The sequence below is a fragment of the Crocodylus siamensis genome, chromosome 7, assembly GCF_052110815.1.
Source record: "Crocodylus siamensis isolate JL-2025a chromosome 7, ASM5211081v1, whole genome shotgun sequence".
Taxonomy (NCBI): domain Eukaryota; kingdom Metazoa; phylum Chordata; order Crocodylia; family Crocodylidae; genus Crocodylus; species Crocodylus siamensis.
The window spans coordinates 92,909,926-92,935,600 of record NC_143401.1 but is presented as its reverse complement, the minus strand read 5'-3'; the positions used below and the strand labels follow the sequence as shown (position 1 = coordinate 92,935,600).

At 46.1% G+C, this 25,675-nt stretch overlaps 1 long non-coding RNA gene across 1 annotated transcript in view; it reads right to left on the bottom strand.

The window, feature by feature from the left end:
* Positions 1–760: 760 nt before the first annotated feature.
* Positions 761–25,675, bottom strand: part of LOC149860139 (uncharacterized) — a 64,345-nt gene continuing 39,430 nt past the window's right edge. The window contains exons 2-3 of the long non-coding RNA XR_016443599.1: positions 4,784–4,940; positions 761–790 (exon numbers count right to left, since the gene is read on the bottom strand). This is a non-coding gene — a long non-coding RNA (uncharacterized LOC149860139). The remainder of the gene's footprint in view (positions 791–4,783; positions 4,941–25,675) is intronic.

Sequence of the window (25,675 nt, the reverse complement as noted above, 5' to 3'; positions counted from 1 at the left end):
GTGCTTCAGCCACTAGCCGCAGTTACCTAGAGAAGAAAATCCCTTTTACTTTTTTTTAATGGAAACAATGAACTGTAGTTTTTAGAAGTTGACTGCAGAGAGGATGGGCATAAATGATGCAGAAAATATTCATTAATCAGGACCCAAGTGCTTATTCTTCAAAGAGCCTGCAGACAATGTACTCTGAATATCCAATCTCCCCCAAAGTCTCTCCCAATAAGGATCTTGAAAAATGGCTTTAGTATAGACTGTTTCCCTGGGAGATGTACCTATTGTTATTTTTTTTAACATGCATTGGTTTCAGTTTCTCTAACCTGTGAACAGCCTGATACACAATGCTCAGACAGATAAGTTTGATTCAGAGGGCGCACAACAAAGAATTGGGACACAATGTGTGATTGTTTATCCTCTGATAACATTTTGCTGGTGCAGAAAAGGTTTTCTTTTCTGGTTATGCAGAAGCTACCTCTGCTTGCTTTTCAAATGCAGCTGATAGAAATGCATGTTCATCAAATGCCCCATCCTTTGGAGATTTCCCCATAGCCTTGTATATTCCCATGCAAGTCTTTAAGGCTTCAGGCAATCCAAGATAAGCCACATTTAGCCCTGATACTATCAATAATATTCTGGATGCTCCAGCGTAGGAAAACACCATACAATGCAATTTAGTACAGTTTTACTCACCGTGTCCACTAGCAGGTGCTGTTGTAACACTGCCTTCACAGATGTGATCCTGTTTCCCCTTAGTAGCTGGATGGGTCAACAGTAACTGCATGCTACCTACTGCCACCTGACAAAGCAGCACTGTTAGCTTGTGTCTTTGTCTGTGAAGGGTCAGGGTTATATGACAAATCATTGAATCACAAAATCATAAAAAATGAGGTTGGGAGGGACCTCAGGAGGTCACATCTAGTCCAACCCCCTGTTCGCAGCAGGACCAGCCCCAACTACATCATCCCAGGCAAGGCTTTATCTACCCAGGTCTTAAAAACCACCAAGGATGGAGAGTCCACCACCTCTCTGGATAACCCATTCCAGTGCTTTACTACCCTCCTAGTGAGAAAATTCTTCCTAATATCCAACCTCAATTTTCCTTCCTGCAACCTGAGCCCATTGCTCCTTGTCCTGTCACCTGCCCTCGCTGAGAACAGTCCAGCTCCATCCTCTTTGCAACCCCCCTGCAGGGAGTTGAAGGCTGCTATTCAATCCCCCTCGGTCTTCTCTTCTGTAGGCTAAATCAGCCCAGTTCCCCCAGCCTGGGAGGAAACGTGTATCTGTAGTCCCGGCTGTATACAGTTCCATATGGTAGCTTTTAGGAAAGGATACTCTCATTGTACTTTATCTTCAGGGGTTGTCCAGAGTGTTCCTCCTTTCTTGACTCCCACACTGCAAGCCTTGAAACGTGTGGCTGATATTTATGTCCCAGGCTCTTTTAAAGAAAGATGGACTTGAGCCACTAGGTACGGACCTTAGTAACTTCCCCTTGATAGAAGCAGTTGCTCCCTGTTAGAGAAAATGGGTCCAACTGCAAAGCTTAGGTTAAGGTGAAAATCCCAACTTTCACTTGACTTAGGGGTGCTCAAATCCAGGAATTTATTTTAGGGCTTTCATCAGACTAGTAGGAGTCAGGGAGTCTCATGCTGTGTACAGTTCCATTGATTTAACCAATAAATATTTTGTGCCTACCCAGCCACATAGTGTAGACCTGCACCATTTTGTCCTTCAGATCAATGTGAGCAATCTTGTACAATCCAGAAAAGCAGTTTCCCCAGAGCTGGACCCTTCTGCTACTTCCCTATCGTTGTACAATGCTACGTTTCCAAAGCCTACCCACCAAACAACCTTGACCCCTTGAGCCGGGCTGCAAAGATGCTCTAAATAGGATCTCATGTGATCTGCTGGGCAACACTGGGATGTATCAGGAGCCTTTGCTTTCCTGGCAGAACTGCGCATTTCTATTGGTCTTTGCATGTTTTGTTGTAAGAATAATAATGACAAGAGAACATAAATGACTTGTGTACAAGGGAACGTTATACATCTGTCTCTCCGATTCAGGCTGCTGCCATACCAGAGGCCTTATTCAAAACTTTTGTGAGTGCAGATTAATGCATTTTATCCATGCACTGATAAGCCCGGAGAGAATGCAGATGCACCTCAGAAGCAGCTTCACTTGCGGAGCGACAAGAGCTATTGCCAGGTTTCTGAAGAGGTGACATCTTGTTAAGAGACTTGGCCTCACGATGCCTTGTATCATTCGCCTGGTATCATGTTGTAATATATAATCAACTGCTCTGCTCTAAAAACAGAGCACAAACCAAGGGCCACAATTTTGGGATATTTCTCTTGCCTTTTGCTACTTGTTATTTGGAAGGAAGGGAAGGGGAGTAGAGAGAGGAAGTAAGCACTTGTAGCCGGGATACAATGAGAAAGTCCAGATGTCATGGTGACAGGTACATGAATCCTCTTGAAACCATGATTACTAATTATGCAAATTAGTCTTTGTGGGTATATTATTCTCCCACGTTATTCCTTTTGTTCACCTGTTACCTGTTGTCAAAACCCTAGCCTGCCAGCTCTCCAAGCGTGGCACAGTCTTTGCATAAACGGTTTGTACCATAGGTAACTGGTAGAGGGATCGTGGGGGGGGCACATGCCCCCCCAAACAGGGCCGTCCGCACCACCAATGGCTTCTGTGTGTGCTCGCCAGCCCTGTCCCCACTGCCAACACCAGCTTCCATGGGTGCCCCCCCAGACTCAGGAGGTACCAGTCACCCCTCGTTTGTACAGTGACTGGCACAACAGGGCACTGATCCTAGGGTGGGGTCCTCAGATATTTAAGACAGTAGTATAGCTAGGGAAGGGCAAGAGGGGTTCCAGCTCCATGTGTCGACTTAAAGGGGACTTAAGCTTGGTGGCCACTACCCCTACCAGGGCTACCACTGTCATGGTCCTAATCAGCCCTGTTGGCCAGGGCTCAAGAACTCCTTCTTACCCCTCTAAAATGCAGGGGGATTTGATTAATACTGACTTAAACCAAAGGGGAAACTGAGGTACAGGAAGGTTAAAGGCCATTGTGAAAGTTCACAAAGATAGAATGTGTCAGAGGTAGGGGCAGATCTTTTGATTAATAAGGTGGCCTGAATCCGCTGGGCTCCAAGGTGCCTCCCTGCCTTGCCTTCTGCCTGACTTCAGAGTAACAGGACTAACTACCTCTCTTGGGGGTGCTTTCTGATATTCATAGTGTCAGGATGGGTGTGAAGCTCTGGAAGGTAAAGATGGTTGCACTGGCTAGTACCCAAGCGGGACATAATGGTCTGCATCGTAACTGGTGAAGGTGGCCACCAATATAATATCTGCGCCCTTCACGCTTCATGTGCTTCTCTTCACAACACCCTTGTTGTGCAAGGAAGTGCTCCTTCCCCCATTTTGTTTCTGGGGAATTGAAGCCAAGAGAGCTAAGAGGGTTTCTGGAGGGCTATACAGGAAGTCTGTGGCGTATGAACATGTGGGACAGTTGCCCAGACTGCTTGTAGGCTATCGCCCTAATCTCTGAACCATCCTTCTCCTCCAGCTACCGCTTCTTTGCTCCTGTCACTCCTTTCTGTTGAGCTAATTGATGGTCCCCTTTGGTATAGCATTTTTTTCACAATAGAGAGAAGTTTAGGTAGCTATTTCTACCAGCTCCAACATCTCTGATGTCCTTCTCTCAGGCTCATAATCTCCAACCGACAGTACTTTCTCCTTCTTCTCCTGGCTTAATTTCCTCTCGGAGCTCCTTTGAGTCCTTGAGAGGTCTGATTTAGTAAAAGTGTCTGCCTTTGGTATTTTTATTAACAGAGAGTTTCTGTTTCTAGCTCTTTGTTTCTCTCTCAGATGTTGTCCTGGTTTAGCATTCAAGCTGGAATTGCTCAAAGGCCATGCTCCTTTCCCTTGCTGAGGACAAACAAGGCTAGTGGCTGAAGTAGGTGCTTGTGCGGGTCGGAGGGTTAATCAATGGAGAGTAACTATAGTCAGAAGAGATGCCCGCTTCCCATTTTGGAGACAGACCGTTCCCATGCAACCGCTTCCACAGAGCTGGTTACGCCCACACTGCTTGAAATCCAAATTTAGGCAATAGGGAAAGTTAGGCACCTTTTCAAATATGTTTTTCCAACTAATACTCTTGCGTGGCTTGAAATTATCCTGACAGAAAAACAAGTGCAGCAGCTTTTAAACTAATGATACAATCCCATGGATAATTTCCCCTAAATAGCTCAGAGATGTGACTGAATGAATCATATATCATTGCAGGAAGCAATTTCCCTCAATGAGTTCTACCTGCTGGATATCACAATGCATCACAGATTGAGTAAAAGCTTTCATTTGAAATAAGGCTCTGAAACTGGCTTCGGAGCAAAACCTGGAGCCTGAGGGCGAGACAACAATGAATATATTTAGAGCTTCCTTGTGGCATTCGTGTTGCTCGTGCCAGTCCCCACACCAGGCAACTTCCTTTGCAAAGCAATCCCGTGATATAAATGGTGTTCAACAATTCTTCACGGGGAGTGATCCCCTTAATGTGGCATCTGTCCTTCTGGGTGCGTTGTCCATCGATGCCCTAAATATATTCCCTGGAGCTGTGGTTCTGTTTAGCTTCTTGCTACACCCTGACCTTACTGCATTTTTAGAAAGGGAAAAAAAAACAACCAAAACCAAGCACTCATTTATAAACCAAATCTCAACCATCAGAGAATTGCTATGAGATCGAGAGGATGCAGTCCAGCTTTTTCCAAGTTTGACTTACCTGGGAGAACAGTGACGTACTAGTGCTACTGCACAGCGCTGCAGCCCGGATAAAATACATTCACCCTATTTCTGGGACCACCCTAAGTGTCTGGTCCAAAGCTACTGGAAGCTGATGCAATTGTTCATGTGGACTTCAATGGGCTCTGGATTAGACCCTGCAAGAGAAGCAATACATAGAATATGATTGCTGGAGAGTCTGTAACCAGAAAGAGTTATAATAAAATCATAGAAAATGAGGGTTGGAAGGGACCTTGGGAGGTCACATCTAGACCAACCCCCTGCTCAAAGCAAGACCAGCCCCAACTCCATCATCCCACCCAAGGCTTTATCTACCCAGGTCTTAAAAATCTTCAGGATGGAGATACCACCACCTCCTTGGGTAACCTGTTCCAGTGCTTCACTACCCTCCTCAGGAGAAATATTTTCCTAATATCCAACCTAAACTTCCCTTGCTGCAACTTGAGCCCATTGCTCCTTGTTCTGTCACCTGTCCCCACTGAGAACAGTCCAGCTCCCTGAACCTCTTTCAACCCTTCCTTCAAGTACTTGAAGGCTGCTATTAAATCCTCCCTCAGCCTTCTTTTCTCCAGACTAAATAAGCCCAATTTCCTCAGCCTCTCCTCATAAATCATGTGCCCCAACCCCAAACCATTTGAGCTGCCCTCCACTGGACTCTCTCCAACTTGTCCTCATCCTTTCTGTAGTAGAGCGCCCAAAACTGGACAGAGGACGCCAGCTGTGGCTGCACCGGGGCTGAACAGAGGGGAAGAATCGCTGCCTTGACCTCCTGGCAACGCTCCTACCCATGCAGCCCAGGATGCTGTAAGCCTTTTTCCAACAAGGGCACACTGTTGGCTCACAAGTCACTTGCACGAGTTTTCCCATTCACAGAAGGCCAAGTCAACTGTATATTTTGTGACTCTGGCTGCCAAGAGCTCCTTAAACGAGCACTGACACTCAAGAGCAAAACCTGGAGCCTGAGGGCACAGCTGACTTGTTTCCTATGCTTAGGGTGACTATAGTTCCCCCTTTCCCTCTCCCTCTCCACCCCAGCCCATGAATTCTGGGCAGGCTCTATGGTTAATTTTAGGGGAGAAGTTGTCATTTTTGCTCGTTCCAAAATTCTTACCAGTACCATGGAAGTAATGTCCTATTGCAGAACCGTTTCTGGAGAGGAAAAGCAGGGCATGCCCATAGCATGGATGTAGGACAAGGATAAGATGCAACTGGGTTTTTTTCCTTTTTTTTTTCTAATAATGAAACCTTCATATTTTTTTCCCCTGGTCATTTATTTTTGTGCAGAACCCAGTCGTTTCCAAACTAAAAGCACTTCATTGTTAATGCCAGTACTGTTAAAACATGATGCCACATCTTTACTTCAAGACAGATCTTCTAAGGAATGACAAAAAAAAGGGGGCCAGACTGGATGTCCTGAACACTCAAGCCTTTTGATTATCCAAAGAATAAGTACAATGAAGACAATTTCAGTACCACGTAGCTCTACCAGGCTGCTTCAGCCAGCCTTGTCCTAGATTAAATCCAGGGGAACTTCTAAAAAAACCTGTCTTTCAGCTCTGTGCGAGGGCATTTTTAAACCGTGTCTGTTAGGAGGAACTATGAAGCTGATGCACCTTCCATCAAAAATAGACACGGTGGCATGGAGTGGGCACTGGCCTCAGCCTTGGGAGACCTGAGCTTTAGGTCCAGTCTAAACAACTATTTTTCTGCATGGTTTTCACCTTGTTTTCACCAGCCCGTGATCAACTCCTCCACTCAACAAGATGAAGGATAATTCTTGCCTGTGTCTCTAAAGTACCGTGTGATAAAGAGATGAAAATCTCCCCATGCTATAGGTGCTACTCAGCAATAACTGAGTTAATCATCATCATAATAATAATAATATAAAAATAATGGAGGCCACAACCCCATTTCAGATGGGCTGCTGCACTGCCCTCAGATGGACAGGACTTCCATGTTTAAAGCTGCAACTCAAAACTAAAAATCCCCACATTGCCCGGCCTCGCTAAAGCCACATCTGTTTTCTTTGAAACAACCCTGCAGTGGCCTAGCACACCAAGCAGCGTGGGAAATTTGAAGCATTAAGCAAAACAGTCATTTAAAAAGCTAAGAAGCTGATACTACAGCAACGGCTAACAAGGACACGTGCAAAAGGTGCCTCCACAGACCCACCTATGGGCCACCATCTTGAGACGGATCAGAAGTCTGTAAATATACTTTTTATACTGTCCAGTACCCTAGCTCTGATAAAAGGCACCCAAAGCAAGCCTGGCCATCTTCTGGTCTCCTTGGCCATTCCCTCTGAGTCCCAAATAACCACTACTGTATGTAGTAAGATTCAGCACTCCCTACACAAAGAAATATAAAAATGTATTCCCTGTAGTTTGGTTTGTGTGGACTTTATTTCTTTGTTTTAAGTTAGCATTTATTTGAGATGACAATCTGTTTTCTTGCCAAGATGGTACCTTTTCCCTACAATTTTTATCAAACTGACAAGCAAAGTTGCTTTAAATTAAGTAGTGTGTTGCCAAATGAGGGGCTCTCATTTCTGATCCAAAGAGTTAGTCATGAAAATGAGGTCTTGTTTTGACCAGGGGAAATGGAGATCATGCTTCAAAGGCAGTAATCAGAACAGGAACAGGCATCTCAGCTAATGGTGGGAATCACTTGGAGGAAGTCAATGGAGTACTGCCACACCAAGTCATGGGCCCAGTCCATTTGTAAATGGTTCAATGGGTCCCTCTAGTGGCCTCCAAACCATTTCCCACATAAACTGAATGAATCCGCTTTGCACCCCTCTGATACAGCTTTTCCCTCATTAACTTGAGAGCAGGAGAAAGAGTCAAGTGGAAAAATATGACGCCTAATATGTCATTGCACTATTTTTTTGAACCTACAGATATAGAACAAGAAGTAGATGAGGGAAAGAAATGAAAGCAGATGGTATCATTTAGTCTGATCTGAACTGAATCCAGTTTTACCCATAATGTTGCTAATTGGACTTCCTGATCCCTCAAGAACATTATATCTAATCTAGGAGACAGAAGGAAGCAAGATGCATGGAAGAAAGCAAGGCATTTGTATGGCAAGGAGGAGCCAGTCCATTCTGTCCTGCTCTCAAGTTCTGCTGAACTCCCAAAGCAGTTTACATCCTCCACGGAGATCATAACGACCAATTCTTGAGTACCGAGAGAAAGGAAAGTTTCAGGCAAAAATATCAATATATTACTTAGTACTCTGGAAGAAAGAATTTAAATCATAGAATAATAGAAAATGAGGGCTGGAAGGGACCTCAGGAGGTCACCTAGCCCAACCCCCTGCTCAAAGCAGGACCAGCCCCAACTACATCAGTCCACCGAGGACTTTGTTGAGCCAGGCCTTAAAAACCTCCAAGGATGGAGATGCCACCACCTCTCTAGGTATCCCATTTCAGTGCTTCACCACCCTCCTAGTGAGAAAGTTTCTTCTAATATACAACCTCAACTTCCCTTGCTGCACCTGGAGCCCATTGCTCCTTGTTCTGTCCTCTGTCACCACCAAGAACAGTCCAGCTCCATCCTCTTTTGAACCGCCTTTCATGGAATTAAATAGCTCTCAGGTCTTTATAGGAATGGGTCGTTAGAAAAACACCTGAGTCATCCCAGTGCCAAGCGGGAGAGTCAGCAAGCCTGGAATTTGGGAGTTAATAAGGTTGTACTCTAAAAGAAAAAACAGGCAGCCTAGGAAATTAAATTTTCTACCCACAACTGCAGTGTAACCACAACCCAGAGGAACCTCCTCCACTCTACTGCATCTCCTGTCATAGAGCCAGCTCTACGTGCCCCGTCCCACTCCCACTGGGCCTCAATAAAAAAAAGGATGGGAACCAGTACCCAAAAACAGTAAAGATGAACGCCCAGTATTTGGAACCCTAAAATTGTATCAGCAACAGGTTTTCTGGCAAGGCATTTAGGACATGGAAAGACTACATCCTACGCAGTGGATATAGTCTTTCTGGACTTTGATACTGTCTCTCACCCCATTCTCATTAAAAAGTTAGGATATTGTGGTGTCAGTGCCTACACAGATGGGTCACCAACTGGCTGGATGGCCGCACCCAGGAAGTGGTAGTGGACGGGTGATTTTTGAACTGGAGGGATGTGGGTAGTGGGGCCCCCAGGGACTCGGTCCTTGGTCCTGCACTCTTCAACATCTTCATCAGTGACTTGGACGAGGGGATGAAAAGCACCCTGTTCAAATTTGTGGATGACACTAAGATGTGGGGAGAAGTGGGCATACTAGAAGAGAGGAATAGGCTGCAATTGGATCTGGACAGGTTACAGGGGTGGGCGGATGAGAATAAGATGGGATTCAACACAGACAAGTGCAAGGTGCTGCACCTGGGGAGGAACAACCAGCACCATACCTACAGGCTGGGGAACTCCCTTCTCATCAGGGCAGAGGCGGAAAAGGATCTTGGAGTCACCATTGATGCCAAGATGAACATGGGCCGGCAGTGGGGGGGACGCGGTCAGGAAGGCCAACCGCACCTTGTCGTGCATCCACAGATGCATCTCGAGCAGGTCCAAGGAGGTGATCCTCCCCCTCTATGCAGCACTGGTCAGGCCGCAGCTGGAGTACTGCGTCCAGTTCTGGGCGCCACACTTCAGGAGGGATGTGGACAGCATGGAGAGGGTCCAGAGGAGGCCACTCGCATGGTCAGGGGGCAGCAGGGCAGGCCCTACGAGGAGAGGCATCGGGACCTGAACCTGTTCAGCCTCCACAAGAGAAGGCTGAGGGGGATCTAGTGGCCATCTACAAACTGGCCAAGGGGGACCTGCAGGGAACGGGAGAGTCCCTGTTCCCCCGAGCACTGCTGGGAGTAGCAAGGAATAATGGCCATGGCGCCCAGGATCTGCAACCAACTTCCAAGAGAAGAGGTGCTGGCTCCTGCCCTGGGGGACTTCAGGAGGAGGCTAGATAATCACTTAGCCGGGGTTGTTTGACCCCAGCATCCTTTCCTGCCCATGGCAGGGTGTCGGACTTGATGATCTGCTCAGGTCCCTTCCAACCCGACCAACTATGAAACAATTATGAAACTATGAAACATGGTCCAAAGAAAACTGAAGTCAGTGGGAGTTAGCGAGTTTTGAATCAGGTTGGTTAAAAGCTTTTTGGTGTTATCTTTTCTGTTGAAAAGGACTTTTTTTTTTAACGCAAGTGTTTTGTAGAAAAGAGTGGCCAGCAAAAAGTATTTGATCAGGATGGCTTTTCATGATCAGTGTGAGTCTTGTCTTTTCTTTCTACCAGCCCATTAATAGCACCTGACAAAGCAGGTTATTGCCTACTAAAGTTCGTGCCTCTTTAATCCAGTTAGTCTCCAGGGTGGTACCTTGTCCTACCTTCTGTCTGACTTCAGACTAACACAGCTTTGTACTCTGACTGCTGGCCCACAGCCACCCTGGAGCAGCCTGGGTTTAGCCCATTTCCTTTCAACATAGGCAACCCAAGTAGACGTCCATGTCCTGAATTTTACAGGTGAAGACCTGTACCTAGGTCTCATGTCCCAGAAGACTAAACTAGCCACTGGGCCACTGATTATTTCAGTAGGGCCTTTCTATTTTCTTCCCCAAAAATTTCTGAAAGGTTTCCTTGTCATTCTGATTCAGAAAAAAATTATTTTGGATGGGGAGGCCTAGAGGGGCAGAGGAGGAAATTGGACTTGTTTTCTGAAAGCCATAATCATGTCTGTAAGGCTCATTTCTGACCTTATTATCAGCTTAAATCTCACTGCTTCCAGTGGGTCATAGCATTACTTAAGGTCTTTGTTAAGCAGGGATAGCTTTTAGCATGTGCCTTATTGCTCAACTGGAACAGCAGCTTTTTGGTGTCTAATTTTCCACCACATGTGAAACAGGGATAATATTTACTCGCTTCATGAAGGTAATGAACAGATCCGTTCTTCTGCTGACATGGTGCTTTGAAATCCTGACCGAGGTTGGGAAAGCTAACCACACAAAAATAAAACAATAAATCAATAAATATGTTAATAGGGTGGGCCTGATCTTCTGATTTTTCCTTTGACAGTTTACATATTAAAAATAAAAATAATGGCCTATTTTTATGCTTGTTTCTAAAGAGCTGTCAACTGCAAGCTAAACCAGTAAAGTGTACAAGCTTTGATAGCCCTGCACTTGATTCCTCCTATTACAACACAGTTCACTGTAGCCACGTCTAAACTTCATGGTAAAAATACATATAAATAAAAGGGAGGCAGATGCGAGCAGACTACAAATGCGGAGCGTCCGGGGGATTCTGCTGTCTTTACATACGATTTCCTGCCGCTCGAACTCCAATTAGACTGGAGCAGATAGGAAACTTCACTGTCAAAAAACGGGGGCATGATTCAAACACACCAACAGTTGCTCGAAGTAAAAGGGAAGAAAAAAGGCCTGCTTTGTTTTGAGCTATGGGAGTGATAAAGTAGTCTCTGAGATGAAACGCAGCTGAGGCCCGGAAAGAGATGCGCCAAGTCCAAGTTAAAATAATCCTGGGTCTTTCTTCCCTCCCAACACCTTTATAAAAACACACTGGACCTCACTACCGCTGTCCTGTACGTGAGTTAGCTAAGTTCAGCCTCATTCAATGACTCCAGATATACCCCGAGGGCAGAATCAGGACCAATCTATGTGTGTATGTATAAAAAGTATATGTGATATACCCACATGTATAGATCAAGTGATATAGTCACATGTACTGATAGACCATTGCTGTGGCTCTCCGGAAGTCTAATAGGTATTTAAGTCAGTGGTGATGTTATTGCTGTCTTCATCCGTTACCGGGCTTTCTGTACGCAGTGTAATGATGATGGACACTTTGAATTTGTGAACCACATGACTGTGCGAAGTAGTACGTTCCCCATTTATTTTAGCCAGCAAGCACATTTCCATCATTAAAATTTAAAAAGCACTTAGCCTCTGTCTTAAAAAGTGAAAACACTGTAAATTACTCTCACAGCGAGAAAAAACAATGAGTTGACCCCAAAGACCCTAATTTGGTTTTCGTTTTTGACTTGAAGAGATAATGGAGGCAGACTACCAGCTGTGGTGATTAGTGGTGGATGCGGGTAGGTACCATGGAAAGGATCAGAAAGTATCATCAAGTAGGGGTGAAAAGTAAGGAAGCGCTTCCCAAGAAAAGTAGGGATGGGTGCTTGGTGCTGCTGGGACACATCATCCCAAAGCGTCGGATGTTATCAAGTCTGCAGACACTGCATTGGCACTGATGCATACTGGAGGAATATTAGGCAGACAGAAATGAACCAGCCCCAAAGGAGCACTGAGTTGAAGATAAGGCCAAGTGATATGTCCACAAAATCCCCACCTAACCGCACTGATGCTTGAAGGGGGGCTATGTTTTTTTTCTGGCAAAGTTACTAAGCACCTGATGCTCCGTTATTGCACAGGCCCAGAGATGCTACCACGTGGATAAAGCTGAATGAATCTGGACAGGGCACCCCTCCGTTTTAGGCCTGTTTGAGATTCATGAGTGAGGCATCCCCCCACCTAAGTCCCTGGATGGGCCAAGTCCAGTAGCCCATAAGATGCTGAAAGCATTGACTGTTGCAGCATCTGTTGTCATTTAAAAGTATGGTCATAGGAGATGATGATAGAGCTGGCCTTTTGTATGAAAACCTAGGGGCATGAGCATTGGCCCAAGAAGGCCTAGATTTAGGCCTAGGAGGTTCCCCAAACACCAGGCTACAACCTAGGTGGGAATGGGACACCATCCCCTATTGCTGTTGAAGCTGTAATGCGGTGTAGAAAGGAGTGCAAAGTTGGACCTCCACCCGTGTGTTTTTATCCAGAGCAAAAATGCACAAGCAGTCCCTAGAGTAGGGATGTATGGGTTTGCATCCAGGTCTCCCAAGACATCACTACCTTCTCCTACTCCACTTCCAGGCATGTCTTCAAAGACAAGAACAAGCCAACTTGCACCCAAATGGATGATTTTTGCCCAAGCCCAAGCGATGGTTTAAGTCTGCAAATCCCCAAACCACAAACATACCTAACTCAGGCTTGTAGGTAAGTGCTTAAGTCTCAGAAAGAGGGTGGGTTTTAAACACACACCTCTTCAGGATTGGCCTATTATGAATCCCATTTTTAGATACTTATTGAACTCAAGCGTCTAACTGAGGTTTGGGCATTCCTGGAGCTGAATTTGGTATGATGATCTTCAGCATCACTACACCCAAGTCCTGTTGCCAACTTGGGCCTTAGGTGCTATAATGATGATGAATGTTTAAAGGGGAAGAGAGGAAAAAAAATGGAAAAGCAGCCTAGATGGAGACCCCGAGATGAGAAGGGCAGGGATTAAATATATAAGCACAACAACATTAAATATTTAAATACAGCAAACCTAATAAAAGTCATCTGATTTCTAACTCTGACATCCCACAATAAAATAAAAGCAGAGGGGATTTCATTAGTGTATCCGATCCAAATGAAGCTCAGGAGACCACTCTCCTCCATATTCTTCTTTGAAGGATATTCTTTTTTTCAGATTTTGCAAAACTCCATAAAAGCGTTCAGAAACTGGAGAGAAAAGCACGGGACGGGGACAGGCAAAGCAAATAGATACTAGGCGTCTGAGATCCTCCAGAAGACTTGACAATTCACCGGGCTGTATTCTCATTGAAGTCATTCTTAGAGTCCCACATCCAGTATCGACAAGCCTTCCACAAATGATTCCCCATATTAAAAAAATCCTAGCACTGTTTTTAAGCTAGAAGAGCTTTTCCTACACTACTGACACTCTTGCTTTTTACCCTAGTTGTCGTCAAGAAAATAAGTTTCTAACGGTGCAAAAACACTGCAGAAACTTTGACCCTGGTAAGCCGATGGGCCATGCACAGCTCTAAAGTGGCGCGAGCAAGGAATGGAAACTGTTCATCGGTGAGCTAGTCTGGAGAAACCTGGCTTAGGAAAGGGCTGCTTTGCAAGAGACTTAGCCTGGAGATGTAACCTTCAGTAATGCGGCAGTGGAAGTAGTTCACCTCTTGTCCAGAGCTGTCAAGATCCTTTAAACCAGTCTCGCCTGACAGGTGGACACATTAGGTGCAGAGAGGACAAGCAACTTGCCCTTGGATGCAGGGAAGTGAGGGGAGCAGCCTGCATGAGACCCCATGTTTCCAGTCTGTTGGACAGCCCTATCTTCGCTGGAATCGGGAGAAGGTCCAGCTACATTTACCACGTCGCTCTTGCCCTTTCCCTCTCCTGTTTCAGATTTTAGTCCCTTAAAGTCTAGGGCAAGCTGCCTGGATCTTCCTTTTCTACTTGTCCAGATGAATGGCATTTTCTGCTCTCACCCCAGTTCATTCATGCCTTCCCTGAATATACCCTTTCACCTCAGCCTCGGCCTTCCTCTTCCCTTTGATTTTCATTTCCATCACTTTTGTCCCTATATTTCCTTCTTTACACTGCAGGACATGCCTTAGCAATCTCAGCCTGATCTTCTGGGCTTTCCCCTCTCTTCTTTGTGGTTCTCACACATCGGCCATTTCCAACATCATCATTTTCTGTCTCCTTCTCGGTTACTGCATCTCTCATGCACACGTTCATCTATCCCCCCCATTCACTATATACGTACATGTCGAGGACAACCTCCATGCAGATCAAGTTGAACCAAAAGACTCTGCCTATTATACAACCATCTCCTTGCATTTATGTGCCAGGGGCCCCAAGATGTTATTAATTCTTATTAACAATAACCTGATGTGACTCTCCAAATACGAAACAGCACAATCTCACCATCCTCTTTCTTCCTATTTCCCTTCTGCTTCCTCAACTTCTCACTTTTGACCTCAGCTGAACCTCACTGGACACTTTCATCAGTCCTCAATAGCCTCTGGCCCAGAATTCCCTAAGCAAGGAAATCTCAAACTTGGTCGCTTGTGAGGCCCATTCATTCGCAGCCTGACAGTCTCCATAATTGGTTGTTGTTGGCTGTAATGTCAAAGACTGGGCCACGGCTATCAAAATGGTCTCCGTGTTAACAAGACAGATTGTTATCCTCTCCATAGGCTCCTGCTGCTTCCTGCATCCTGACATCTTTAATATCCTGTTACATTGTGCCAAGGGATAATAGCTCCCTGGATTAAGAGCATTCCTATTGAGAGAAGGGAGAGTTTGGTAACAATGGGTTTCAACCTACTATTTTTTAACGGTGTTTTATTAAGAGCCGGCATGTCACCGTGACAAGCCAGATCATTTCAGATGCAGAGAGAAGCCTGCACACTCCATTTTGCAATGATTCGACTTTCAAAATAAACTTAGATTTTACATGAGACGAAAGGCACGATAAAGATGATGCGGTGTAATGAGGCAGAACCCAGCCTTGTTTTTAGGCTGCTAGAGATGTACAATGGGACTGAGAGCTCGGTTCTAAATTGCTGTCATTGCAATGAAGTCAGTGGGGCTGTGCTGATCGGGCCAGACTCTCAGCTGGTGCCAGTTATCACTCATTGACTCAAACAGCCATCCACAACTTTCCCCAAGCACATCGCTAGCTATAAGCACTGTAGGACACCATCGAAATGCAGCCATGCCAGACGGAGGAAGGAGGATTCAGCCATTGCACGGCAAGACGTTCTCGGAGGTGCAAACCCCAAAGGCTGGATAGTCGCTTGCCTTTGTGCAAGTGCACAGGAGGAAAAGGGTGCAAGCTATCTCTCATCAAGTTTTCCCACACCCACTCTACTGCTTTTCAGGGCAATCACAGCTATGGTTCTTGTGATCTCCTGAGCACAAGGACGGCTCCTTGCTACCCTCCTTAAGGGAGGAGGTTGGCCTGAGCCATATTCTCTTCCATTATGACAAAGAGCTCCTTGGTGCCTCTTTAAAGATGCATGAGCACCTTTCACCACCCACTGTCCACAGCACAGCTTATTATTAAAAGGATCAATTTAATGGGACAGGTGGGGGTCTCCATCCTTCTTAGTCAACCTCACCCTATCTTATGGTCCCTTCAGGCAGAGTATTACCACCACCAGCTCTCTGTGACACACATTAGTCCAGGTGGTGCTCCAAGCATGTGGTTAACTCCAGGTTGTAGCCATGTTGGTCTAAGGACATAGGAAGACAAGGTTTTTCGGTAAATCTGATGCCCTTGGGGAAATGCAGTTGATTGCACTTGACCCTCCCTGTTGTATCACTGGGCAACTTCTTCTCCCAAAGTTTATAGTACTTACCCCTTCCTAGAGTCCAGGGATGTGTGTAGACAAAACGAGGGGCATGTGTGCACAGCACTTTAAAGCAAGTTAAATGCTTTTGGACTGCTTTAATGGTGTTGCTATTTGCACGTTGTCAGCAGCGTATTGCACATTGATTCCAGCCACTGTAGCACATTCAGGGGCTTAATGCGCCTTAAATGACTTTGGGGCGCAGCAAACTAAAACACCTCTGAGGAGTTTTCATTTGCTGCCCTACAGCCTTGGAGTGAAGCATCGGGCTCTGTGCGGCTCAGGGGCTGTGCAGGCAGCCCGCACAGGCAGCCTGGCAGCAGCCCAGGGCGGCAGGCTCCACCGAAGGGAAAAAAAAAAGCGATGAGCCTGATCTTTTTTTTTTTAAACCCTGGAGGCTGCCTGCCTGCCTGAGCTTCAGAGCGACCCAGCCCTTCCCTCTGCAGCTGCAATGCCCCCGGGACCGCCCAAGCCAGTTGCCTAAGGGTGGGTGCCGCCTGGAGTGGGCAGTCACAGCTACGGAGGGAAACACCAACCCCCCACAGCCCAGGGACCACTCTGCCCCCCAGCAGCTTGCCCTCCCCTTCCCCACCACTGGAGAGGCAGGTAAGACATGGATGTACATGACACAGAGGTTTACTTCACCCTAAATTGCAGTGGTGTTTTTAAAAGCCCACTGCTTCTATGTAGGCCCCCGTTTTGTCTACACACTCCCCAAGTTTCCTCCATCTGCAGCAGTTGTACCCCTCTGCCTTCAACCTTTGGTCTGAGAAAGTCTGTCCCTGCTTGCAGCCGTCCAAATATAAACCAAATACCTGAAGCACTCCTACTTCAACTTTTCAGCCAACACTGACTCTCCCCACTCCCTGGCACATAGTTTTTATAGCCACAAAAGTGGGCAGGGTCAAAAATGAGTCTTAAAGTTCCCCTCGCCTCAACCCCCACAGAAGCCCCATTGCACCTAGTTATTGCAACCCCTTGCAAGCCCTTCACTAAACTCAGCTGCTTCAGAAGAATGAAGGGCTGAACTAACCTTGTGTGGATTTGAATCCAGAGCATGAGGGAGCCTTGAGACAGCCAGGCTTTATATTTAGATTCAATTCACTGACTGGGAAAGCTGGATCACTAAAATGAGGGCATGCATGAGGGTCAGGAAGAGGCACTATTGATACAAAAGCAACTTCACGCTGCCCCAAACATCTCAGCTGTTACTCTGCACACTTGTGCCCAGCTATTTTTTAAATGAATAACTTGAACTGGAGCTATCTCAGTGATCCACTGTGCTAGGGGCTGTACAAACACTCATTACCTGCACCCAAATAAATTACTATCTGTCAAGACAAGGCAAAGAGCAGGAGGAGAAACAGATGCTCTGTGGGGAGAGAGACTTGTTCAAGATTACTCAGTCAGTGGCAGAGAAGGATGCAAGAGTCTTGTTCTCTAGACTTCCTCCATACCCTATAAAGAACTTACCACTTGCTGCTTTCAGGTGATATACAGAGACCCAGCTGAAAAACTTGCTTTGTGGGTGGCATTATTTGCTAAATATGACATTTGATAATGTACCCAGAAGGACCCTTTTCATGGTAATGCTCCTCATTATCTGCTTTGATACCTGCACAAGGCAACCCGGGTTTTGTGGGTCATAGCCTACAGCTGAATTCAGTACAGGTCAAGGGAGAGGACACTTCATTGCATATGCTGGGAGCTGGGTTTTTCCTGCAGTAGAGAATGGTGTAGGCTGGGTTTGATAAAAGGCACATGGCACAGAATCAGCTCATAAGAGGGAACAAAGGCCCTTTTTAATTTCAGCATCAGTTGCTAAGCAAATGGCCTGGCATTAATAAAGCAACCTTATTGTAGTGGGAATTTTTTCATCTCTCTTTTTTTTTTTGCATACAGGGGAAAAATGGTAATAATATTCATGCTACTGTAAGCAGGCAATATGTTCATAATGTGAGTCAATGGAATAGGAAAGTGCTTTCTTTTGCTGAGAAGCATGATCCAATCTGCAGTGCAGATGGAACCAAAAAGGACAGTTGTCCTACACCCCTTAAAAGGACTTACGTTCACCTCTCTTGATAAAACTGATGGCCATAACCCACATTATCTTCCCAATGGAAGTGTAACAGCCAGCAGGCTGCCACCAAAAAACTAACGAGCAGATTTGTTCTCTTCACAAAAGCATCCCGTTGATTTTCAATGACAGAACCCAAATCAAGATGCAGACTTTTGTGTTACACGGCTTCTTTGTGTCTCCCATTCATTTCTAAAGTGTGCTTTACAGATCGTCTGCTGGGTTCTGCTGGGGGCCAGTAATCAAGGAGCAAGAGATGGTATTGAGATACAGCCCCCAGAAAATCATTAGCAATTGATCTGGGTAATGTTGTGAAAATTTGCTCTGGTAGACGGAGAACAAATTTTTACTACTTGCCCTTGATAGTCCTGCTGGGATTTCAGGACAGCTTACAGTCAGAGGAAGGCAGAGGCAGCTGCATGAAGGCACCTCCGCTAGACACAGCCGCACCAGAACTACTCACCCGGCTCCAGGCTGCCGGAGCAAACAAAGAGGAAATAAAACAGACTTCTAACAGGCCTCATGGGCTTGCAGGGCAGCCACCTTCATTTTGCAGAAGAGGAACTTTTAAGTGAGTCTTTCTACCTGGCAAAGTACTACATCATCATAGTATCAAAGCCGTGCACAGTTGTCAATGAATTTTATCTTCCCAACACTCCTCAGACTTACGAAAGGAGTAGCCCCCTTGTACAAAGAAGGGACTGAGGCACAAGGTAAATTCAAGAACATGCAAGAAGTCAACAGGAATGAAAACAAGGCTGGGGGAATCTCAGGTCAGTAACCAATCCACTAAACTCTCCTTCCTAGAATACTTTACAGAGCCTATTTTTCTCACACCTTGGCCCATTCTGGAATTTAGAGTTTGAAGCTTTAAATGGAATTTATTCTGCTTTATTTTCATGTCAATTGGAAGGGAAACAACTGTCCCAGAGCCTCAGTGTGCACATCTACACTTGTGTATTTGCTGCGCAGTAACCGAAATTACTGCGTTGTATGGGTGTGCACCTGCACAAGCATGCCCGTACTGCATGGTAAATATGGTGACTTAGGCCAACTTGTGCATAAATTTGATACCTGCACAATGCAGGTATTAAATTTATGCCTTATTAGTTATTGCGCAGTCACGCATGTATAGACACCTTACTGCCTAGTAACTGTGTGTGTGGAGTAACTGGGACCACCTTTTGTCCCAAATCAATTCCCAGACAGTATTAATGGACTTCAATGCCTACACATGTAGATGCCAGTCTGTTCCTGCTTACTGTGCAGTAATTTACTGTGCAGTAAATTTAAGCCAGAGTAAATGCACGTGTAGACACATCCAGTGTGATTCTCCACTGCTTTGGTCAAGTAGGACTCATTAAATGGTTAATGCTACCACTCTGTCAGCTGGTGTGAATGAGTAAAAGGCCATGAAAGTAAGATGAAGGTCTTACCCCAACTGAAGATATCTCTCTCTCTCCATTTACTTAGGCTCACTTTGCACAAACATAAATAAATGAACAGGCATGAAGTCATGGAAGCCCTTTGTGTTTATAAAAGACAGTGTTGGATGGTGGTTGTTTGTATGGACAAATGACAATAAGGCTTATTACAGGTAGATGCAAAGTAAGTTTCCTGCGCTACACAGCTACCTCAATCATGGCCAAGTCAGACAGCACTTCCAGAGCTGCAGGCGTAAAACAGATTCGTAATCCAGTCCATCGTCACCTTCTCCATTGAGATGCCAGCCAAAGGCAACCATGACCCTGCCTTCCAGTGGTTTTCGCAATGTAGATTGTACTCCCCAGGACTGGAAGGAGAACCAGCCGCTCATTTTGCATAGAGTGCTGAAGAGCTTAAATGATCTCTTGTTTTCATATGCTTTAATTTGCAAGAAGTGTCCATCTTATAACTTCACAGAAACTATCCAATGCCACTGGATTCAAGCATGGCATGTTTTATGCCTATCTAAAGGCTGCTAAAGAAGATTGGATTAGACTTTAGTCTCTACAGGATAACAACTGACTACTGCTGCCAGCTAAGGTAGTGAGTGTGGGGGCCGAATTGAAAGATGATATAGATTAGGCCCTTTAAACTCCCATGGTACTCTCAGAACTGCTCTCCAAATAAGAACTGCAGTCAAAATCAAATGAGTTAGTGGCTTGGCTCAGATCAAGGAGCTTCTCATGGGCTGGAAAACCCACCTACGATCCTGGTCCATGGGGTTTCTCATTACAGCTGCCAGTTATGTTATGCCAGCACATAGTGGGGCAGAAGAAGGGGAATTGCACCATTGCTTGTTCACCCACAGCCAATTTGAATCCCCAACGGTGGTTGAAAGCCAGAAATTCAACAATATGTAGAAGCGGTTGAGGACAGATGGGTGGTGGGGAGCACTGATCTCCAGGCCACACTGACACAATGGTTGTAGCAGCCACAGCAAGAAGCCTTGCAGGTAGGATCTAGAAGTAAGATGGCTGGCCCATGAGACGCCCCACAGCCTTGGCCCAGATCCAGCTTGAGGGATGTATGGTTGATACCCCTGCTTTAGCTCAAGTGCTAAAGGTATCTAAGGGCCCTAGAGTCAAATATTCCATATGGCCCATAAATGGGACATTATCCACCTCTCCAATCCTGAAATGCTCATAGAAACTAAGGGGAAATTAGTACTACAAAACTGGATGGAGTCATGACTGCTAGGGTTATTCCCACTGAGCTCACTAAACTTTCAATCGGGGCTTAAATCGGGACACAAAATACCTGGTGTTATTCAGGGAATAATTTTTGCAGCTCTGCATTTTGATTATTAAATATTTTAAAATTCCACACTTTGCACTTCAGCTGGTCATCTGTAGGATTCAGGAAGAACCTTCTGGCTTCAATCTCTGTGAAACTATAAAAACTATGAGATTCTAGTCTTAATTAAAGATGGGATGATAGGAATGAAATTAAATAATGCTTTGGCAGATATATTTCACTCTATATTTCAAGCAATAGTTTTTATTGTACTACACTGGAAATCATTGGGGAATTAGGAATACATTTGTCACTGCTGGAAGTAATTATTATATTTGGAGGAAGTAAAACAAGTTATATTAAATATGTGTATTCACATGCAAATATGTGTATATATTACAGAGTGCATAAAGAAAACTTATAATGTGTTTTATCAACTCAAAGTGGATTTTATCTATGAGAAATAAAGGGAATTTAACTGAAATCATATATAGGTGAGTGTTATTCTGCCAAAATGTGCCTTGTTTCATAGATTTCATAGACATTAGGGCTGGAAGGGACCTCGGGAGATCATCGAGTCCAGCCCCCTGCCCAAAGGGCAGGCAGTCAGCTGGGGTCATAGGATCCCAGCAAGATAAGCATCCAATTTACTCTTGAAGGTGTTCAATGTAGGTGCTTGAACCACCTCCGCTGGCAGACTGTTCCAGACCCTGGGGGCTCGGACAGTAAAGAAATTCTTCCTTATGTCCAGCCTGAAACGGTCTTGCAGGAGTTTGTGACCATTCGACCTCGTCATCCCTTGGGGCGCTCTGGTGAACAGATGTTCCCCCAGATCCTGGTGGTCACCCCTGATAAACTTGTAGGTGGCCATCAGATCGCCCCTGAGCCTGCGCTTTTCCAGGCTAAAGAGTCCCATGGCTCTCAGCCTGTCATCGTAAGATCTGTTTTCCTGACCTCTGATCATGTGCGTGGCTCTCCTCTGGACTCTCTCAAGCTTCTCCACATCCTTTTTGAATTGTGGAGCCCAAAACTGGACGCAGTACTCCAGCTGCGGCCTCACCAAGGCCAAGTACAAGGGGAGAATGACATCCCGGGATTTGCTCGAGAAGCATCTATGGATGCAAGCCAGCGTTTTGGTCGCTTTACTGGCCGCAGCATCGCATTGGAGGCTCATGTTCATCTTGTGGTCAATGATGACCCCCAAGTCTTTTTCTTCTGTAGTGCTAACCAACGTAGCACTGCCGAGCCTATAAGGATGCTGCAGGTTTTTCCTCTCAAGGTGGAGAACCTTGCATTTATCAGTGTTAAACACCATCAGGTTCTCGTCTGCCCATTTGCTGAGCTTGTCCAGGTCAGCCTGGATCACCCGCCTATCTTCTGGCGTGGATGCTTTGCCCCAAAGTTTGGTGTCATCGGCGAACTTGGCCAGTCCACTCCTGACTCCAATGTCCACATCATTAATGAAGATGTTGAACAGTATGGGTCCCAGGACAGAGCCTTGAGGGACCCCACTGGTCACAGGGCACCACGATGAGTGACTGCCATCAATCACAACCCTCTGGGTCCGACCACAGAGCCAATTTCCCAGCCAGCGGATCAGGGTGGAGCCAAGGCCACAACTGGCCAGTTTGGCCAAGAGGTGATCATAGGATACCAGATCAAAAGCTTTTTTGAAGTCAAGATATATGACATCAATCTCTTCTCCCTTGTCCAGGTGATAGGTCACCTGGTCATAGGAGGAAATGAGATTGGTCAAACAAGACCTACCCGCAACAAACCCGTGCTGGCTATGCCTTAGGATGTTAGCCTGGGCCAGTCCCTCAAGGATGGCCTCCTTAATAAACTTTTCTAAGATCTTCCCCAGGATAGAAGTCAGGCTAATGGGCCTGTAGTTAGCCGGATTCACTCTCCTCCCTTTCTTGAAGATCGGCACCACATTGGCCTTCTTCCAGTGTTCGGGCACTACACCAGAGCGCCAGGAGTTTTCAAAGACCCGTGCCAGGGCCTGGGCTATGATGCTCGCCAGCTCCTTGAGTGCCCTGGGGTGCAGATTGTCAGGGCCGGCTGACTTGAAGGTATCCAGCTTCTCAAGGTGTTCCTTCACGAGGTCAGCATTGATGGAGGGTAGGGGATCCCCCTCACCCAGATTTCCCTGTCCCATAGCAGGCATGGGCATCCCGTGTGACTGATGAAAGACCTATTTAATAGTACCTATTTAATAGGTTGGCTTTTTCCTGGGCGTCAGTTGTCAGTTGCGCCATCTGGTTCAGCAGGGGTCCAACGTTGCCCTTGCTTTTCCTCCGGCTCCCCACATATCGGAAAAAGGACTTTTTGTTGTCCTTGATGCCTGAAGCTAGTTGGAGTTCAGTTGCAGCCTTGGCTTTCCTGGTTTGCTCCCTGCAGGACCGGACCAGTGTGGAGTAATCCTCCTTGGAGGTGAATCCCGTCCTCCATCCTTTGTAGGCTTTCCTTTTTAGCCACAGTAGGTCCTCTAGGTCTCTGGAGAGCCAGGGGGGCTGCTGTGCCTTCTTGCTGCCTTTCCTCCATGTTAGAATAGATTTAGCTTGTGCACTGAGGATCGCTTCCTTGAGAAGCAACCACTCTTCTTGAAATCCCATCTCCCTGGGGTCATGGTCCCTGAGGGCCTGACTGACTAGCCTCTTGAGCTTTTCTGAAGTCAAGGACTTCTGTGTTGCTGACTGACTTGCCAGCTTTACGGCAGATGGTGAAGGTGATCAGCTTGTGGTCGCTGTCACCCAACTTCCCATCAATCACTAGGTCGCTGATTAGGTCGTCCCCCGTAGCCAGTACCAGGTCAAGCAGCGCTTTGCCTCTCGTTGGCCCATAGACTTCTTGAGTCAGGTAGAGGTCATCCACGCACGAGAGAAAGCTTTGCGCCCGCTCAGATTTAGCTGAGTGATCTTCCCACGAGATGTCCGGGTAATTGAAGTCACCCATGACAACCAAGGTCCTGGAGCAAGCGGCCTCAGTCAGTTCCCGGGCAAACCCCTGGTCAAGCTCGGGACTTTGAGTGGGAGGTCTGTAGTAGACTCCCACCGTTGTGTCCCCTGTGCCGAATTCCCCACGAATTTTTACCCAGAGGGTCTCTAGCTGTCCATGCCGGTCGCCAACATCAGCTTGTTCACCTACTTTGGGGAAAAACTGGCCTGAAAAATCAGGCTTCCTGTATCTGCTGGATGCTACCATAACATACCAGTAAATTTGTATATTCTGAGGGGCTAAATGGTAAATTCAGATCCCACGCACTCTGCAGCTGCCCCAAGGAGATGGAGGGTGGGCAGGGGTTTGGACAAGATGACCTCTTGACGTCCCTTCCAGCCGTATTTTTCTGTGATTCTAAGTCCTGTCCTTTGGGGAATGTGTTGACTCAAAAAATCCCAGAATCAATGCACTTGAAGCATTATAAAACATAGTGTCAGGCAGGAGGTCATGAGAGAAACAGCAGCGAAGTCGGAGATGTTGCTCAGGGAAAGAGAAGTTGTGGAGCTGGTTCTAAGCAAGGCTCATTTAGAAAATTTAAGATTCCTTCCAAACCCTTCAGCCAGTCCTAAATCGCCATGTAATAACTGGTTCCATTCATGAATATACATTAAGATGGCATTTCCATGCACACCCCACCCCCCGACTTGTAGAACGGAAATAAAGGGGCCATTCATTATCATGTTAACAAAGAGGGTGAGGCTCAGCTTGAAGAAATAACCAAACTGACCTGATTTCATAAAACTCAGAGAAAATCACAATGTTTTGAAGATGAAACTGTAGGAGCAGATCACATATAGACACTATACTCCACAGATTGCTAACAGGCAAGGTATATCGTCTGCCCAGGAGACTGGGACAAACTCTTTGAATGGTTTTTGGATTGGGCCTGGAGACTTAATCATGTGTCGTAGCAGTCATCACTCCTACTATCTGAGGGCCTTCTTACAAAGTAATTTTGGGCAGCTTCTAGAGCTCTTAAACCCTTGACTGTCCATTAACACCTTAAAGTGGTTTTAAGCACTCCTTAAGTGGCTTAAAGTTACGCCACTCCAGGGCAGGATTATCTCTGATCCACACTACCCAGCCCTTGTTCCATTAAGATGTGTCCACTCCCCACAGCTGTGCCACCCAAGTTGAAGGTCTCCAGTATCCCAGGATCTCTCACACCCCTGCCTGTCCTGTCTCGCCAGCCCTATAGCAGCAACTCACAACTACAGCTCCTAGTCCTACCCCTGCTCACCAGGCCTCTAGTAGCGAGTCCCAACTGTGCAGGTGGGGGACAGTCAGAGAAGGTTTCTAAACTAAGGGTGTGACTGGTCCAGATTCCAAACTGGCACTAACATCGATCAAGATTTGTGTGGCTCACAGCCCAGAGTAACTGCACAGCAGTCCCCATATATGCTGGGCTCAATGTAAAACCCAAGGTGGAACAGTGGAATATGGCTATTTTTGAAGTAGTCCAACATCCCAGTCAGGAATTTCCACATCATATTTACCTCCATCACACTTCTGCATTGTTACTAATCATGACGCCATAAAGTTATCCAGCCCGTTTTTTTAACTGCAGTCTACGTACTTGATACAGCTCCTAGAAGAGCTTCTATGCTGATAAGGGAATCTCAGTCTTTTCAAATAGGTGAACATACACATCAGACTTTCTCAGGTTTTTTTCTTGCTCCCCCTCATGGTCAGAAATTCCCTTTGTGGTGCCTAAGGAAAGCTATTTACTATGCACCGTGGGCGGCAGTGTTTGGGCAAGTACAGATTGTTGGCCAGAGAGCAGGCGTGGGTATGAGGGAAGCTACGTTTCTTACCCATATGGTCAACAGATGGAATGATAGGCACGTTCCCAAACA